Raw genomic sequence first — 20,475 nt, 5'->3', positions numbered from 1 at the left:
GCGAATAGTATTCAAGCTCAAAAGTACATAAAACAATAAACTGAATAGAAGCAGAGCTAACTCGAACATCAAAAACATCTGCCAGTTGGTGGAATCAAATGCCATAGGTAAGCATCCCCTGCCGACCGTTCAGTTCCTCCATTTCTCCTTTTCAATATCGGAAATTAAAAGTCCGACGTCATTTGAGGTTGTAAATTAAGTTGTTAGTGTATACTTAAGTGTAATGCCGAACATGCTTTTATCCAGATATTTTAAACAAGAAAATATCTCTTTATAATATATTCCTGCACCCAATCAGCTTGTCACTGTGGACCGTTTGCTCACAGACAACAAGGCAAATTTTACCGGTTTTCTGAAGAAATCGCTTTTAAAATTGCACATGCATAATTTTTTTTCTTACGCAATTTTTACCTTATAATAATTATACGGACAATACAATTACGCTTTATCTTTATTATTATTATCTTTTTAGAGAAAATAACAACCGGGTGGTGTACCACCCTTACCCAAAAATATATATACCACCCTCACCCAAAAGTATATATACGCTTATGTTTTGTTAACATGAAAAAAAAGTCAAAGTGGTTTAAATAGCTTTCCAAAACAATTTGTATCAATTTCGAATATCCTGATCTATTTTTAGATCAATGTAGAGGAAATAAATCCTTGTATTGACCTGGAACGTCACGTGCAGGTTAATACGATGTAGTATTTTCTAACATAGTTGGATCTCAGCCAATCAGAGAGATGGAAATTATTCAATCATAAAATAGTATATCAGTATACCCATCGGAGCAGAGGTATATGAAAAAAAGAAATAACTCCGCAAACTTGTCTGTTTCTATGCGCATGTTCAACATTTTCCTACAAGCCAAAAAAAAAAGTTGAGCCTCACTATTTTGAAGAATCAGATAATTGTTTGTTTTTTTCAACTTGCATATCAAAAAAGCTGAATTTTAATTTCATTCAGCGTAAGGTAATGACGAAAAATTTTTATAAAATTGTAAAGAAAGCTTACTAAAAAAACACACTTAAAAAGCATGACATAAGAGGTCTGAAATTGAATTGCTATTCTAAAGTAAACATACCGTATATGTAGAATTTTTAGCGAGGATATAACTTTGGCATTATTAGCGAGGGTGCCGAGATCGCTAAAATTGAATATCGCTAAAAATCAATTGCGTTTTATTTGTAACAGCTTCATTAATATGCATTTTAAAATCGCTAAAATAACATTTCGCTAAAAATAGATTACCAGTTTTTAGGGACATATCGCTAAGTTTGCGTCTCGCTAAAATTTCCACTTATACGGTATTTGACAATTCATATTAAATTCAATAAAATCGATATTCAAACAGCAGTAAGATACAGATTATGTAACAGCCAATCATTTTTCAGGTATTGATTAAGGTTCTGATATTTATAATTGGCAGTTATAGGACCATTCGGCAAAATTTTACAGATTCACAAGAATATATCAATTTTTTTTTTCTTCAGAAAAAAAGAAAAACAAGAAATGAGCAATCTGTGTATTATCACTTCAATTGTTGCCTGCGTAGCGTTGTCTGAAGCTACCATTTTTTCTCAGAAATATATAGCAAAACTGGAGTTGAGTGATAAAATATCAAAGTACGATTTTTTGGGAGAACAGAATTCTCATTCTTTGACCGAGTGCGCCGCGAAGTGTCAAAGAGAGTGCATCATCTTTGGTTTCAACTCGCAAACGAAGAAATGTCGTACACACAAAAAGGTTTGCTCATCTAGGATGACTAAGGAGGAAGGCTGGAGATACTACTCTCATCAAAGTTATTCACTTACCGGTTGTACGTATAACTGTTATTATTTCCTTGTTGTACGTATAATTGTTATTTGATTATCACTTCAATGTACAATTATTTTTCTTCCCGTTGAATGTATGACTGTTCTCTATTTCCCCATCGTATGTATAATGGTTATTTTTTTTCTGTCTGTTTGCTTTTTCGGTTGTTCGTTATATAATGTCCCTCTTTACAATTTTTCACAAACATTTAGAAAACACCACTTGCCGATTTGGGGCTGCAAATGCCTATACTAGACACTTTAACGGTCATTGAGCATTGATGGATCTTTTTTCGTGCAAACACTTTCTACCACACAAAACCTCGGTTTATACTGTCTTATTTTTATCTCCATATCCTGTGTTTACTTAGAAATGAATTCCTCTTTAATATTGCTGTCAGTTAGAGATACAAATAATATCTGAATAACCGACAAAGTATTAGGATTATTTTTAATTAGTTTCTTTAATTATATGTATAAAATCATATATATAAATCATTCATTTGAAACAATTAGAAAACCAAAATAATGTCAGGAAATTAGAAAGAGCTTATCGTTATCTACATTGGAACTACATCAAAGCACATAATTTATCTTTAACAATTAACGTTAATGAATCTCACACGTATCCTATTAATACCTGTATTTGCATCTCACACGTGTCCTATTAATACCTGTATTTATGCAGAAAAACGATTCAAGAATTTTTTTCAGCTATTCCCTTAGATTGTAAGGATCTTTATGAAGATTGCAAGACAAGTTCTGGTGTGTATAACATTCACCCTGATTGTACCATTACCAGTTCTGTCCAGGTGTTCTGCGATATGACAACCATGGGCGGGGGATGGACGGTATGTAGTTCATTTCAGATTTAGAAGCACATAACATTACTCACATTCAGTTTTTCTTGTTGTTTAAAAAATTGTAGAATTCAACAACATTATTCCTACAATTGTTCAAAACAGTGAATTGAATTGCTATAACTGCTTTTTTTAAGGCAATTCAAAAACGAGTTACCGGATCCCTCAGTTTTGACAGGTACTGGACGGAATATAAAAATGGATTCGGTTTACCAGAACAATATTTCTGGGTTGGTAAGTGTACATACTTTCAAATAGGGACTTTTATTCACTTCAAAATAGACAACATTTCTTCATTGTTACAGATAAATGAATGGGAGTGTATCAAAGATATTATCTTTAAACTTGGAAATATGATTTTACAATTCTCTGTGATCGTGTCCGTTATTTCCCGATCATGACAAAGAGCACATGGCGGATGTGACCGGTCAGCAGGGGATGCTCACTTCTTCACGGCATCTGATCCCCTCTGATGTTTTAGAGGTCCGCGTTTGCTCTTATTTTGTATTGTTTGACTTTGAAATTGAAAACTGTTCGTTATCTCAATATCCTTCATTGAAATCTTAAATTAAAAGTACAGGAAAAGGATAAAATCGCTCGAGGGTCTTTGAAAGACACCATATTTAACATCAATATTTACAGCTTAAAATAATTTGAGATTTTTTTTTCTCATAAATAAATATTTGTATTTAAAATAATTTTTCTCTTGTAATGGACTTTACACTTGATTAAAAATATATCTTAATACAGGAAATGACTTTATCCATCTGTTAACAAAAGAAAACAACTCCTCCCTGTATGTGTCCATCACTCTCCAGAATGGTACAACGCTGTATGAAATGTACGACCGATTCTCTGTGTCTGACGAAGCAGGAAAATATCAACTCTTTCTTGCAGGACCTGCCACGGGGACTTTAGGTAAGTGTATGCAACTTAATTTCTAAAAAAAAAATCACATATCTTTAAATTGAAATATTAAGTTGCTGTATATAAAGTTAAAATACAATTTTTTACTCTAATATTGTATAACGTGTTAATAAATCGTTTAGAAATTTCACGATATCATTTGTACATGTATGTACAATTCACAATTTCCAAAGACATTTTATCAGTTATTGCTAGGTAGTTGATTTTTGTCTAAAAACACAGACGATCATGCTGTAAAATCAAATTTATTGGTAACTAGCATACGCAGTAGCTATCTTTGGTCCGCCATTGTTATTTGGGTTGTTTTCTTGAGAGTTTTTCATGACAAAAATGTTTAGCTTCGATGGAATAAGAAGTTTTCAGAGAGTTATCGATATCTCAACATGTTCATGATAGCTTGATGTATAAAAACAAATGATTTGGAACCTTTACACTTTAACAATACCAAATTTATATTTTATTCCTTCCCGTGCATCCTCAAAATGTCAAGGGTTTGTGATTTCCACATTTGTGTGGAGTTCGAGAAATCACAAACCCTTGACATTGTAAGGATGCCTTCCCCTTAGTCACGCATTTAAACGCACATAGCATTAATATTTTTTTATTTTTAATGCAAACTCACGTATGTACCATATCCCAGCAATAACACTTCTTTCAAAGAACAGCGAATCCTCAATTTAATGCCAATTCCTATTTTTATACTTGTTAAATTTTGAAATAAAAAGGTTATCATTTTATTTAATATATTACGTAGTCTTGGCAAATCGGGCGATTTTTAGTAACCGGGTACTCGCTCAATCTTCCGATCGAGTACCCGGTTACTCGGATGATTTGATAATATCATATCTATAATTTATTGTTTTTTATTCTTAACTCATCCTTAGTGATAAAACACAAATATATTGTGAGTGAATGAACTTTATTTATAAACTTAAAGATACACTCGCAAGCAATATCTTGAAAGAATTATGATATAGTAAGTAAACAATTAATTTCATCGTTAAAAAAATAAATATTCAATTAATGTTCACGCTATTTTTTAACGGCGGTTCATCATCTTTGCGATCCCCGATATATATATATATCACGAATAAGGAGAATACTTATTTAGAAATTTGAAGTCACAAGCCCACAAGATAACTCCAATTCAAATGCTTTATCACTTTATTGTAAATATTTTATGTAATATCCTCTCTGTACTATTTTATACAGTTTATGAGAATTAAGTATTGTCTTGTCTAACCTACATTTTACAGGTATCGAATCAGAAATACTTCCAAGCTATACATGTATATGTCTTGTTGATTTATTTATTGAGGTAATTAAATCTGTCTTAGAAGTACCTCAGTATTATGATTGAAAATTAGATTGAAAATATATAAATCCATTATCTCTACGATTTGTTTGAATTTACAGGGGACAGTATGTTAGACACTGGTTATTCTTGGGCTGATCTGTCTGGGATATACTTCACCACCCAGACAGTGATAACGACAGATTGACTGGAGATGACTGTTGTGTCTGATATTTATGTTGTATTTCAGGAGACAGCATGTTAAGCTATAATCTGTCTGGGATGTTCTTCTCCACCCCGGACAGAGATAATGATAGATTGACTAGAGATGACTGTTGTGTCTGTCTATATTGTTATAGTATTGTATTTCAGGAGACAGCATGTTAAGCTATGATCTGTCTGGGATGTTCTTCTCCACCCCGGACAGAGATAATGACAGATTGACTGGAAATGACTGTTGTGTCTATTTATATTGTTATAGTATTGTATTTCAGGAGACAGCATGTTAAGCTATAATCTGTCTGGAATTTTCTTCTCCACCCCGGACAGAGATAACGACGGGTCCCCTGGTAACTGTGCTGCTCACAGTAACATTAGGGGAGGGTGGTGGTTTAACTGGTGCCATTCTTAACGGTCAATGGTCCCCGGAGTACTGGGAAAGCCCATGGTATCCCACAGTACCGAATGGGACGTCGGTGAAGGGAACCACCATGATGATAAGGCGACACTAGGTAAAACTCATTAAATCTTCATAGCAAGTTGTTTTTTTTTTTGTATTACTGTGAAAATTTCAGTTATAATATTTTTTATTTACAAAAAAATTTGCTATTATACATGTATATGGGAAGAATTAATTTGATTTTTTTTCAGAGACAGATGAAAGCTCATCCATGGATTAAGCAAACCCTCAAGAGACTATTTTAAATTATTGTTTTTTAAATAGTGAATATCAAGTATCTAACATGTAAACAAACATGTTTTCGGTAAAGGAAGGGTTGTTGAACTGTTCTATAAAGCAATACTGAAAGCAATCAGTAAAAGATGTACTTTATATGTGTTGTAATAAATTTGAAATAAGAAATATTTCGTTGTTATTTACAATCACTGATAAATGAAGATGTCTGGACGAGGAATTAGGATGAATATTACTTTATTGTTAAGCCTCTTATAGTGGAACCTGTTTAATCTGACACAAGTGCAAAACGCTTTACTGTGATTTCAGCCATTTAATTTCATTTTTCATTTATACTTATGTCAATGATCTTTATACGCTGCAATAGTACACCTTTTTTTATTCCGACACATACATTTGTAATCTCCTTCCCCGTGCATGTCGGATAAGACTGGTTTCATTTTAATAAAGATGTTAAGAAGTTTATAAAAAACATAGGTTTATTTGATGGTCATGTTTTGTAGTATACTACATCTAAGATTAGATTTCTCTCTAAAAACATAACCCCATCTTTTTCCACCCATGCGGTATTTTAAATGGATGAACATTTATTATCCTTTAATCTACTTAAAACCGCTTAAATTGAAATTATTATTTTCAATATCATGGAGAAAATAAACTAAATAGTTGAAGTGAAAGGTATTAAATATTTCTTTCCACAAATCTAATTATACCATAAATAAATTTAGATTGCTTGAATTTTAGGTGTGGCAAGTAACGAAATGATTTTAGATTAAATAAAAAAATGTATTTTTTGAAGATTAATATTTTTTATTGCTTCAGATAAAATTTATTTTAAAAAAGAGATGTTTCTGCTCTTGAATTCACAAAATACGTCATCGTAGACCGTAGATCGATACTGTTATTTTGATTGTTTTTTTTTTTTTTTTCAAAACACCATAACACATGTTGGGGGTCAAAAGGTTACAATGTGTAAGCATTGTTATATGCGAGAAACAAAATTTAAAATTGTTATTTACATGAGAGATAATTCAAGTATTTCTAAATAATAATAATTCAAAACAAAAGACAAGGACAAAGGTATAAAAATATAAACACTTATTCATTGTTTACTGAAAGATGTTATGCTATATCTGCAACTGTCTTTGCAAATAAACCATAGCGAGCTTACATTAATCAATATGTTTGCAAATCCCTTTGCAATTATGAGACTTCATCTTTTAAAAGAATGATTCAATGCTGAAAATAATGACACAACTAAATATCGATATGTGTTTAAGACAATTCAAGTTATTTTATGCGATGTGTATACTATGGTTTATATGTATCTAAAAAAGGTATAGACTACAACTTGGAATTTATAGTTAAATAAATATGAAAAAGGTTTAAGAAGCTAATGATAAAAATTCAACATGTGTTTTTGCTCCTAACAAACAATTTACGCTATGTTTGTCAAACATAATACTCTCTTAATGCAGCTTATGATGAATGTTGTCGGTCAAAAGAAAATTATTTTTGGTACCAAAAGAAAAGTTCCTTTACAATGAGTCCATCTTCGAAAAATGATAGCTTTAAAAGCAGCAACAGTTCAATAATTATGATCAAAAGTAGATATTTTCAAAGTAGGTCAATCTGGACAAGGTCAAGGAGTCAATATAAATGATGCCCAAAGGAATTCCGCAAAGAATACACAGGTGAAATATTAGAGAACCACAGAATCAGCCATTCAAAAGTTCTGACCAAAGTTTTCAAAAGAAGGTCAAAGTTTGGGGTCCAAGTAAATCAAATAAAAATTATTGGTATTCAAGAGAAGCTCTTACCACAAGAAATAAGCCGGTAAAATAGTAATTTCCTAGCACTAACGATTAAGAAGATACGGCCAAATTTTACTTTTTGAAAAGCAGTTCAAATCCATAAGTTCAAGATTAAAGGTCATTTCAGCTGATACTCAATAGAATATTTTGTCAATAAATGAGCATGAGGTATCTGATATCCCTTGACTTAACTGCTCAATAGCTGTGGACTAAGATTAAAATTTTGAAAATTTTGTATAGTTAGTCAAACTTCGAGACAAAAGTCAAAATGTAAAAAAATACTTGTACCCAAGGAAAAAGTTCTTTAACATGGAATACACGGGTGAAATACGACAGCCATAGCTCATTTGACCCAGGCTCAAATTTGAAAATGAAGGTCAAATATCAAAAGAAAATATTTCAACCCAAGGAAGGGGTTTTTTTTATATTATATTCACCTGTGAAATATGAAAACCATAGCTGAAACTAATTAAACGTTATAGTCAGCGTTAACCTATTTACAAGCTTACAAATACATCAGAAAAAAAATCACAAACAAACTGACAGACGGACCGACTGTCAGAACAAAATATATCTGCCCTGGATTCTTGGATCTGAGAAAGTCAATGAATTAAATATCGTCTGTCTCCTGGGAAATTTTAAAAGGAAATTAAATAAGCAAATGAAAAATGCACAGAGATTAAAACAGATTTTCAAAAATAGAATATTAGTTTCCTTTTTATTGAAAGTCATTTTTACTGTCCAATGTAAAGAAACACGTGTGTCAAGTTCATTGATTTTTCATAGTTACTAACCAACGTACTGATTTTTTACAATACGAGCGGGTATCAAAAACTAGCTTCATAAACTAATAACCGCCTTAGGAACATAAATGAATAAAACAAAAAAATATGTAGTGTCATCTTTTCTATCTATAGATAATCCAAAAATCATGTTTAAGTAAATTAGTATTTTTTTCACTTTTATGTAAGCAATGGTATGTCCAGGGGGCGCAACCTCGATCATTACGTTTTTTCGACCTAAGCATGGTAAGTGTAACTGAGAAAATCTCTTTTGATATGAAACATTTGGCATTAAAAATCCCGTTAATTCAGGTATGTGTTTGGGCATTATCGATCAATAAAATATGTATTATTCACCTCATTCTGGAATTCCGTGAAAGTTCTGTGAACATTTATCGTATATTTTACATGGAGAGTCCAAACAAATAAGATCGTGTAAAAGTAAGGCCAGGTTGTGTCTTAGAAGAAACTATCTAATGGTACAGTGACATGTATGGAGATAACGAACAGAATTCCAGCCCAAAAGTCCATTAAACAAGTTTGTTGATTCAGAAAAAAAACTGTTGCTCACTTTGAATCTCATCTAAAAAAAATACTGAACAATGCATCATTTGTTTTATCTTGTCTGGAATTGCATATAGGTGGACCTTCAAGGACATGGAACTTGTTCATTCACTCATTTCTTCATCCTTTATTTCCCTCATTAGTGGATTATGCAAAGACATGAATTCGAATATATGCAATCATGGATACGTACAAAATAAGGTTAACATATATGAAGACAATGCATGCAAATTTGTAAACTGAAAGCCACTATAAATTGTTTGTGTATTTATCCGCCGACAATTTGCCACTGAAATTGAAGGGCTCGGTTATAACAAGTAGCAACATTTCGTATATGACGAAAGTTGGTAATTTTAAGCTGTTAGAGATTTTCAGATGGCAAGTGAAAGGAATTACGTCCAAGAAGAAGAAAAGAATATCTCGTCATCTGTCATTGCACAAATTACTGCAGAGAGGTGGACATCAAAGTTGTTAGAATATCTTCGATGTTAACAAACAAGAGCAGGTGATGTGAATGTCAATACACCTAGAAAGAGAGTCGGAAGTAACTTCCATATAAAAGAGGGGCTCTGATTCCAGGAAACGGTGAAAATCACTGTTGTTCAGCATTATTTTGTCCCGTTGTGTTTTATGTTGTTTTGATACTGAGGATCTCACGATCTTTTTCCAGATATGTTTCGTTGAAAATGAGCCCTTTGTGAGCCAGGTGCACAGATATTCGGTAAAATCATAAACAGATAAAACTGATATATTATCAGCTATGAAACCAAGTTGTTTGGTGAATATGTTTTCCAAAAATGAATATAACCGTGTCAAAAATCCTTTATAAGAGAGAGAACGATGATCCATGCGACAAAGTCACCCAGAGAAAAAGCAGATTACGGACATCTATTTCGGATTTGATAGGTAGAATATTGAAAATTCTTTCACAGATGTTGGATCTTGTCTTTGTTGGGAGATTCTGGGCATTTTTACAAATGAAATGTTGAAAAATATTCTGGCGTTGGTAATCAGTTGTAGAAAGGTTGTTCCATAGCTCGCAACCGTAAAGGACTGTGGGTAGCACAACTGACTACAGATGAGATAATCGGATTAAGGTAGATCGATCCAATATTGTTCAGCGCATAATATGACTTTTGTCCTTTGCGACACGCTGAAAGAATCCTAAGCGAAAGGTTGTCTATTGTTAATGATAATCCCTAGATAGTTATAAGTTTGGGGACAAGGGATTGTGGTGTCACCTAGTTTTTAAATGCAATCTGGATGTTTTTCGGAGCCTTTTGAACGGATCTGTGGTATGCATGATTTTTGGGCATTAAGGACGAGCCCGATTTTCTAGAATATTCGTGTGATATATTAAGCATATATTGTATGGCAGCTGGTGTTATTCCAATGCATGCAATATCATCTGTTAACGTAGAAGAATTTCTAGTTATTACAAAGATGCCGGTACTAATACTTTTTCGAGGTTAACAACAAATTCATTAATGTACACAAGATATGAGAAAGATGACTCAACTCCACCTTGTCGTACTCCTTGTAAAACTGCAAACCATTTAGATTTTTTTAAAACAACAATTGCACTAGTTGTGTCAGTCATTCATGATGGACCAAAGTGTACCCGAAATACCTAAGTCGTACAATTTAATGAGGAGGTCATGTCTCCACACCGTGTCGAAAGCTTTCGAACTATCCAAAATGCTAATATAAATATTGCTGCCTTGCTCAATATTATGAAAAATGATTTCTTGTGTGTTAAACGAAACGATAAAACAACCCATTTGTTTTTGGAACACTTGTTGTTGTTTGCAGGGGAAATGGTCAGGAATGATACTATGATCTCGAATTCTTTTTAATGTAATACATTTACAAAGATTTTCAGGTAGCATGATTGATTGATCGATTTTATATTGTTTAACGTCCCTCTCGAGAAATTTTCACTCATACGGAGACGTCACCGTATGCCAGTGAACGGCTTTTTAAAATTATGATCTTTACTCTGCACTCATCCGAAGAAACCGAAATTTTCACTTCAAAGTGCCGAGCGCATGGCAAAGGAACAGTTGCTACCCATTCTATCGACTGGGTCAGTCGCGGCCGAGATACGGGCTCACGACCTCCCGATCACGGTGCGAGCGCTCTATCGACAGTTCTACCGTGGACGGTTTCAGGTAGCATTAAAATACAGCAACAGGCCTATAGCTAGCACATGATGTTTTCGGTTTTTCATATAATACAATAAGTCAATGTGTTTTGATTAAGAAGACTTTTGTAAGTTTATAGTTTTATTATAAAATCACAGCAAAGATAACAAACAATGGTACATAAAGTTCAATTACAAAGATCCCGGAGCCAAGATAATGAAAGCTTTCATAGTTCGTCTTGGAGCTAAGATGTTAATAGCTATTGATACTCAGTGCGCACATCTTTTGTACAAGAAGCTTCATCAAAGGGTTCACATATTTGGTAAAAGCAATCAGTTAGTTAGAGTATTACTTCATTAATATTAATATTGTCCGCCCCTCACTGAAGTTCTGTCTCCCATCTCCTTATTGGTTACGGCAATGTCCTCTGTTTACATTAACATGGTGCATCTTGCACATTCTTCAGTTAATTAGATGGCTGCAGCTTTGCACAATGTCTGATTGGACGTGTCAATGTTTGAGAACAACACATCATAGAAATTAATTGTCCGTCAAATGAAGACGCTCTCTTACTGTATCCAATCTCCCAGAGCTTGGAAACAAGTTCGTAATTAAGATATTATTGTCCGTCGCTCTACACACTAATGGTATCAATTATAATTCATAATATGATATTAAAACATAGATAAATGTGCTATACAAATTAATGTTTGATTAAACTTACAATTTATACGCTCATTGTGTTACATTCTCCACCTTTAAATAGAGGCACAATGAATCTTAGTTTCCAGGATTCTGGTATTTTCCCAAGGTGTATAATGGAGTTAAAGAGTTTCACGATACATTGAATCACGTGATTGTCTTCGAATATTAGAGGGTCATAGGTAATAAGGTTTGGTCCTGGAGCTTTACGGCGTTTAAGATGCTAAGATATTTCTGATAATTCAGCGGTAGAAATTTGGCTGCATGGAATGTCATCGGGTGATCGGGTGATTATGGTTTTTGATGGTATAGTACCTTGACTTCATTTGAGAGTAAAAGCTTTCATCAAAAGACGATTCTTTGGATGGAGTATGTTTTCAAAGTTGGTGGAAAATGCATGCGTGACAATTAATGGATATTGATAAGATAATTTCTTGGTATGTGCCAGAATTTTTAATCTGCCTTTTAACTAGCTTCCAGAACAAGCGTATTTTACATTCCGCCGCTTCATCTTGATCCTTATAAGCATTAAGCATAAAATTTTAACATTGAGTAGTGAGTGCGTCTGAAAATATCTTTACAGCGTGTTTGTAAATTAGCTATGAGTCGTGTATCATATGTCTTGGCCATCCCTCATGTATCAAAATGCGTCAGAGGTTACATTCAGTCGAAAGAAGTTGTTTGATCTCCTTCGGCCACCCTGATCAAGTGTGCAGATTTGTTCAAAGTTAAATTAGACTAATATAGGCAAATGATCAGATGTGTTACAGAATTCACCTTCTCAAAAAATTTAATATAAGAGTAGTGAGTCTTACATACATTTGTTAAACAGGGCATCGTCAAGCATTGTTCTTTAAAGGAGAAAAGTATACGATTCACCTGCCGTTTGAAAATCTCTTACAGGCATACAAAGTTCACATTTGTTTATTAAGTCTAGCAACAGTTTAGACTCTGCAGCATTTGTATTGAGATGACTAAAATACTACTGTTAAGGTCACCAGCTATGATAACATCACCATAAGATCTATAATAGCAGTATAAACTTTCAACATAATTTACTTCTTGAATGTATGTTTCTATATTAATGTCTGCTAGGAGATATACTCCAAAAACATACAATACATTTCGCTTAGTGTTAGTAGGATCAGTGAGTTACAACAGGGCACCTCTTTGATTGAATAATCAAGCGATTTTGAATAAATCCCTACAAACCTTTGCCAACAAATTGTAAAGAAGTGTATACCTCAACATCGGTAACTACTTTACAAAAACTGGAATAGTCTCTATATAGAGAGTCAAGATATTTTTTACAAGTACTGCTATCTTTGAGTTTATGTTTCGAAATGTAACATGGCCAAAATCCATAGGTCTCTACATGTTGACGCGTGATCAAGCGGTACGTTGATATTTGCCGTCGTCTGTGACCAACGTGATCATGCGGGGAAAAGAAATAAGTCTGTTACCTTGACACGTTTGCTTTCAATATAGTTAAATATTTCATGTTTTGGGGATTCAGGTTCACTTCCAGAAATATAATATCTAGAATTTCTCTTATATTTGACGCTTCGGAAGATTTCTTGCTTTTGGTGGGTAAGACAACCACTATTGTGCGTGTCATTCAAGTTGACTGAAAGTAGACTAACATCAGCATCAAACGTTAGCTTGTCCTGTTTTGTAGCTTGATTTTCATCCACATTAGTACCGCTATGTTTTCGGTTGGCCAGTTTTGTTGAATCGGTAGACCGCGACGCATCACAGGCAGAATTGCAGACAGATTGTCCCTTAATAACGCTAGTCGATGGGGTGCCCAGAGTAATGTTAGAATTTACAGGTATCTATAATGTGTTTGACGAGGATGCTGACACTTCATTTTGCAGTGGTGTCAAAACATTAGCGTATAATTTTTAGGAATGTTTAGAGTTAATCTGTTTTTGTAAGCTAGAACTTACCTTTGAGAGTGGTTTGATCTCTTCATCTGTTTTGTTAACATGATCGTTCACTTCACTACAATCTGTTTCGACAAGTTTGAATTGTTGGTTGGCTAGGTGTAGGGAGTCATAATTTTGTGTCTGCCTGTGATTTGAGGTTTTCGTACTCGCACCGGAGTTTTTCGTGCTCTGATTTGAGTAATGCTAAATTGTGGTTAAGAGTGCCAAATGTTATACCCCCCGCTTGAAAAGCGGGAGGGTATATAGTAATCGTTTATTCCGTCCGTCTGTACCTCCATCCGTATGTTACGCTTTGGGGTACCCATCTCTTATCCGCAACTCCTCTCATACCACTGAATGAAATTTGATGAAACTTTCACAGAATCTTTATAACATATTGCCATTGTGCACCTTCTATTTTACTTTTTGATTTGACCCATATTTTGGGTTTCCCTGCCACAGCAAAACATGGACTTTGCAATTATAACTATATGGAGGCAGGGGGTATCATTTAGTGATGTCATCGCTCACAGTACCTCTAGTTTTGTTTTTGTTTTGTACATTTTCCTCAAGTTCTTCACTCGTTGTGTCAAAGATTGTAGTGATACTCTGATGTCCACTAAATATGGTATCAATCCCTGATTTGTCACCTTAAAGAAATAATTGCAAGGTATGACAATCATACGCATACTTTTTGAGCTTGATCTACTTTTTATGTTCTTCCTATTTATTAATTTACCAGCTGGACAACCTTGAAGTTGTTTAGGTCTAGAACAAAAAACATTTCTATACCAGTGTATGAGTCTGTCGTCATCTGAACACATATTTAATATCTTTGTTATGTATTTCTATGTAGGAAGACCATAAAGTAGATTGTCCAATTTTTAGATACCAGTTTGATTTAACACAATATTATCAATATCATCAAAATTTGTATTTGTGAGTTCTGGTTAACTTACTATGTGTTGACAGAAACACCCGTTGAATTCTAAAGTAATACTCGTGGTATATAGGTCACCAGTAAACAAGTGAGCAAAAGGATCATTTCCCGCTAAATGTTCACAATGCAAGATATCAGTCAATAACTCACAGTTAGAAGTACTAATTGTGCACGAATCATGCGATTCAATCCACCTTTGTACCCGCCATTATTTATCATCTGCCTCTTTCAAAAATGGTTTTGCTGGTTATTTGAGCATATGAGGAGTTTGTAAATGTAACTTTATACATTCTTACGTTCTTATTTTTATGCACTTATGTTGGGAAATAAAAGTTTTAAGGATATATAAAATGACAAAGGTATTTAAAGTGTTTGTGTTTATTTCTTTTGCGAGAGTTAGATCATTATTTTCCGCTGAAATTCCGTTGAGTTATTTGTGCAAAAGCATCATATGACTGGAGACCAAAAAAAAGTATTGAATTTCTCTCGGATGTTGGTCACTCCTGTCCTGTGCTGTTGTACAGTTTTTGTATTTATCTTTAAGTTTTGTTTCAGGATGAGACTTCCTGGTTTCTATATTTCCAGTTTAGGAAACGGATTAATATAAGTTGTTACAAATTGTTTCCGAATCCTGTTTGTATTATCTACTGTGTATATACGATGTCTAATTTATATGAAATAAAGTTTAAACTATATAGACTCGCATGTTTAAATCTCTAAGTACAGCACGGCACTTAGTAAATTTCCTTAAAATATTTACTAAAAGCCTTATTTCCATAATTTTGCTAACTCGTTTCGTGATTCTTTTTGTTGATAATTTGTAATAAGATAAAATCTATTCTCGCCTCTCATTTGTTGATTTCTTAAAAGGAACGCAAAATATTTTGTATAATCTAGTTTGGTATGGGGACACACCCCCTTGATGACCAGCTTAATCATCTTATCCATGCAATCCCCGCATTTCCAGTCCTCGGAATCCGTGGAAAATTCAAGATTTAATAATTGTATCTTTAACTTCAAATACTAATCTTGCTTCACACCACTTCCGTTAAGTTGTACTACGGTTGTATTATAATTGCGCAATAAATTTGAATTCTTAAAAAGCAACACAATTTTACATCCAGAGTTGTTAAATTATTTTGAAATTAAATCATAAGGAATGACTCTAATTCCTGGCCATATTATTGAGTATAATCTGGTTTAGGTCAGTTTACGCTTTTTTATAATCCGCTTCGCGGATTATAAAGCGTAAACTGACCCAAACCAGACTATACTAGATAATTTGGCGAAGAATTTGAGCCATTCCTTAAAGAACCTGTTTTAATGATAAAGGTGTTAATTTATTGTACTGTATAACTTCATAACCTTTAACCTCGTGTTGTAGATTGAATGTAAAAAGGTGTTAATATCATTCATTTATGAAGTGAACTCTTGCTTTCACCAACATGAATAAGTCCACAAAGATTAGTCTGTATTCATAAGACGGCATCAGATTAATTTTGTTGATGCAAAATCTGAAATTTTAAACAAATCAAATGCAGAGAAGGATATGGAGATAACGAAAAGTATACAGTCTCAAAAAGTCCATAAAACAGTACAAATTATGAGCAGAGCAAACACGGACCTCCGAAACATCAGAGGTGAGATCAGGTGCCATGGAGGAGTGTGCCTCCTGTGCCGACCGGTCACACCCCCGTGTGCTTCCTGTCAGTTAGCACACTTTTTTTAGAGAAGCTGTTTTACCTTTGTAGCACACAAGTAAAACGGCATAAATTAGCGTAATGTAAGAGGATGAAAGAATTTTTTTTAATTAATTGTATTAATTAATATAACTTAATGTATTGAGTTGAATGGAATTTCCTAGCTAATTTTTTTTTAATCTTATACCTTTGAGACATTACGAAAATAGGTAAAACAAACATATACAAATTTGATTTTTATTCTAAATATGTATTCATTAGGGAAGGTCTATAAATGTACATATAAGAATATTTTATGAATGGCATTTTCTTTCATTCTTTATAATATCTTGCCATTGACTTAAAAGACAAAGCATGTTCAATTTGTCAAAAAGAGAAAGAAAGAAAGGCAAGTATTATGCATGTTTTCTTTAAATTTGTGATGATACTAAGTGTAGATTTCTTGGTGTTACATATTTTCTCTTTTTCTTGTATAAGTATCAGTTAAGTAGAGTTATGTGTTTTGGGGGAAAACAGAAACTTGTTTGTTTCCAGAATGGTTATTTGAATTAAGACAGGTGCTGTTAATTTCTTGAAAATTCTTTGGTATTAATTATCTTAAGTTCTTTTCCATGTAATAATTCAATAACTAGGAACACGTGCTTTTGTTTATTATGTGCTAATAATAGCGACAGTAGCTATTGATCAGTATTTAGAGGTCGATACCTGAAGAACGGGTGAACAGGTTTTCACTTTAATCACGATTTTAACTCATTCGAAGGCTTTGCTTCCCACCCCTTTCACACCCACCCACCCACCCAACCTCTTACTTACTTCAACCTTTTACTAGTATTTTGTTTAATAAAGAAAGTAATTGTTTTCATTTCAAGGAAATTAAAAGTTTTGTACACAACAGATTAATTGTCAAAGAAGGGAAACAATTTGCTTAGTCGCTCTAGATAATTTTATGTAAAATTTGATATAAATGTAAGATTGTTGTGTAAGGGTACATATTAGCTACATATAGTCGAAATGTGTTTACAGATAGTTCTAACTTGCATTTATTTTACATAGGTTTTACTTGAACTAGTCGATTAATTGTACATTATAATATATGATACGTACGTAAGTTTGTGAGAATGAGTCCGCCATTCATTTTGTTTACCTTGCAATTGCTGCAGACTTACAGGTTTCCATAGTTTTTTTCAACATAAATCAATGTTGTTTTTTATCTATGGTTTTTCCTGGGCGGCGAGTTAAGCATAATTGTGTTCATACATGCATTATATTACGTTTTTAATCAGTGAAGTGAGGACATATAAAAGCATTGTGTTAAAACGCATTTTGTACTGTTATGTGTGATTAATTATATTTTTGATATATTGTATAAGGAAGGTAGAGAATCCGTACCATTGAAGACTTGTTTTTGTAAATGTATACGTCTAATAAATATTGGCAAGCAAGCGCTTCCATTTCCTATGTAGACAAGTGTTCTTGTTTTGATTGTAAATAATTTATCTTCGTTTGAGTGAAACAAATTAGAACATAATTCAATATTCTCTCTTCACTATAAGCAAATCATCATATACGTATAAAACATTCTTCACGAAAGCATATCGTAGTGTAACAGACTTGTGTTGAGGTAATTGTGTGGTCATTAAGAATGAACAACAAGGCTGTTGGTTCGAGTTGAACAAGACAGTAACTCTTTATTCGATGGATAGATAATCATCAATCATCATCAAAACCCTATAATGAAATAACAAATTATAAATTCTAAGCATAAAAACTATAAAGCTATTCATCAATATATATGTACAAATCAATATATCATATAGCTTTATCCGAATCAAGGGAGATAATTCAATTACATGAAAATTACATAATAAAATCTCCCATTGCTTTAATTAATGAATATTTAGAATAAAATCTTTACAATAATTATTATTCCAATGTATATGTACATTATCAATTATTGTTTAGCATAAAAACAATGAACATGCGTACCATTCAATGGGAATGGGTCAAATGCTGTACAACAGCATATAAGCTGCATACACAAAACTAGGATAATATCTACAAATCAACAATAAACACCTTTGTAGATATCTATACTAATCATAAAATAAAGTTTACTTTAAAAATATGAAAAAGTGAGACAGCACTGTATTTACTATTTACACATAACTCTATATCTAAGGTCTCACTCTCACTATACATTTACTCCAGAAAAGTGATTAAAGGAATTAAGTGCAAAAATTACAGATTTCACATTTACTAGAATTAGAATTATATTACTCATTAGTATTAAAGAATTACTTACCATGCAATAGGAAATGTTGGTCTCAAGGTCAATGTCTGATTTTTGTAAAACAACTATGGAAAATCAGAGACAAAAACACTTCCAACACATATGGCAACCAAGCAAGAATTACCCCAAAAACACAAAGAAAACTTGGAGGGAAACACAAAAACCAATAGAAAACCATAAGACAATACTAAAAAACCAATGAAACTAAAAGATACAAAATGACCATGGCCAGAATATAATTAGCACCCTGAGGCTAACTCTGGACCTCTCTGGAAAAGAATCATTTAAAAATCAATACACTTAACTACAGGTTAAATGAATAATTACATAATTCAGTTGTAGAAGTGTGCTGCAAGTAAAAACATATATAATTAAGTAAATGAATAGATGCACATGCAATATACATTGCTATGCACATGTGCATAATATATAAAACATGAGTCTGTCACATTCTTCCCCTGGTGCAAGAATGGCGTCCGCGCCATTGACCAAACCCGAGAATGTAACAAAAATGCTGGAAAGAAAGTATCGTCATAAAATAAGAATAAAATATCACTTACCTGTGATTATTGATATGAGCACTTTAGCGGAATCTTTATCCATTCTAGCAAGTTCTCCACTAGAAACTAATGTCTGAAAATATTTTGCTCTCTGTAAGCATTCTGAGGACTGTACTTGCTGGGACATTACAAAGTCCTCTGTCCACTTTGGTTTGGCTCTAACTCTAGCTGACCTTCGCGGTGGGGGAGATGGGTCTTCTTCCATGTTATCATCATCTGTTTCCTGCTCCTCACCAGAAAGATCCTCCTCTGCTGCTATTCCCTCAGTAGAGTTATCTTCTACTGTCACTTCAGCAGGATGATCTTCTGATGGAGCATCTTCAGGAAGAAGTTCCTTGAGCATGTCTTCATCTATTGCAGCTGACTCTTGACCGTCGTCTTCTTCATTAGTTACATCACTAACGGACACTGGAGCGTCCTCCATAATTTGGTCATTAGTCTTAGTGCCGGTACCGGGCATGAAATAATACTCTGATTCATCATCATCATCATCGTCATCATCCTTCGACTTAGGTGGAATGGACGGTTCAGGATGTGAATCTTTATGCTTTGTGCTCTTTCTTGGTGCTGGTACTGGAGTGGAGAGTTTGGTTCCAATGGGTAGCAGCAAAGTCCTATGTAAGGTCTTACATCTGCCTTCCCCATCTTCTCTTCTCACCCTAAAAACAAGAATACTGGTGCTTGGTTGATCTATGATGATGTAGGGGTGATCTTCCCATCGGTCAGCAATCTTGTGCTTCCCATCATAAGCAACCACTTTGACCAGCACTCTATCTCCAGTACTCAGTGTACCTCCCCTGGTCTTCGAGTCGTATAAGGCCTTGTGTCTGGATTGGCTGTTCTTCGCAGCTGTGTTTGCTATTTCGTAAGCTTTCTTCAAGCGGTCCTGTAAGTTCTGGACATAAGTAGAAAAACTCTTGGTCTTCTCTCCATTGTCCAATCCAAATACTAAATCAACTGGTAGATTCGGTTCCCTTCCAAACATAAGGTAGAATGGGGAATATCCCGTTGTTTCATGTTTGGTGGCGTTGTATGCATGGATTAATGGACTTATGTGGGCTTTCCAGTTTGACTTCAGTTCAGGTGCAAGGGTACCAAGCATGGATATCAAAGTCCGGTTAAATCGTTCGGTGATACCATTACCCATAGGATGGTAAGGGGTGGTTCGAGACTTTGAAATACCTGTAATAAAACATAATTCCTAAATTAATTTACTCGAAAAATTTGTACCTTGATCTG

General features: G+C 33.7%; 1 pseudogene; it reads left to right on the top strand.

Annotated features, from left to right (window-relative positions):
- Nucleotides 1-1,731: 1,731 nt before the first annotated feature.
- Nucleotides 1,732-20,475, top strand: part of LOC134232213 (ficolin-2-like) — a 33,669-nt pseudogene continuing 14,925 nt past the window's right edge.

The sequence above is a fragment of the Saccostrea cucullata genome, unplaced genomic scaffold (assembly GCF_032062105.1).
Source record: "Saccostrea cucullata isolate Sc308-1 unplaced genomic scaffold, CSIRO_AGI_Scuc_v1 ctg10626, whole genome shotgun sequence".
NCBI lineage: Eukaryota > Metazoa > Mollusca > Bivalvia > Ostreida > Ostreidae > Saccostrea > Saccostrea cuccullata.
This window is presented reverse-complemented; position numbering and strand designations above follow the sequence as displayed.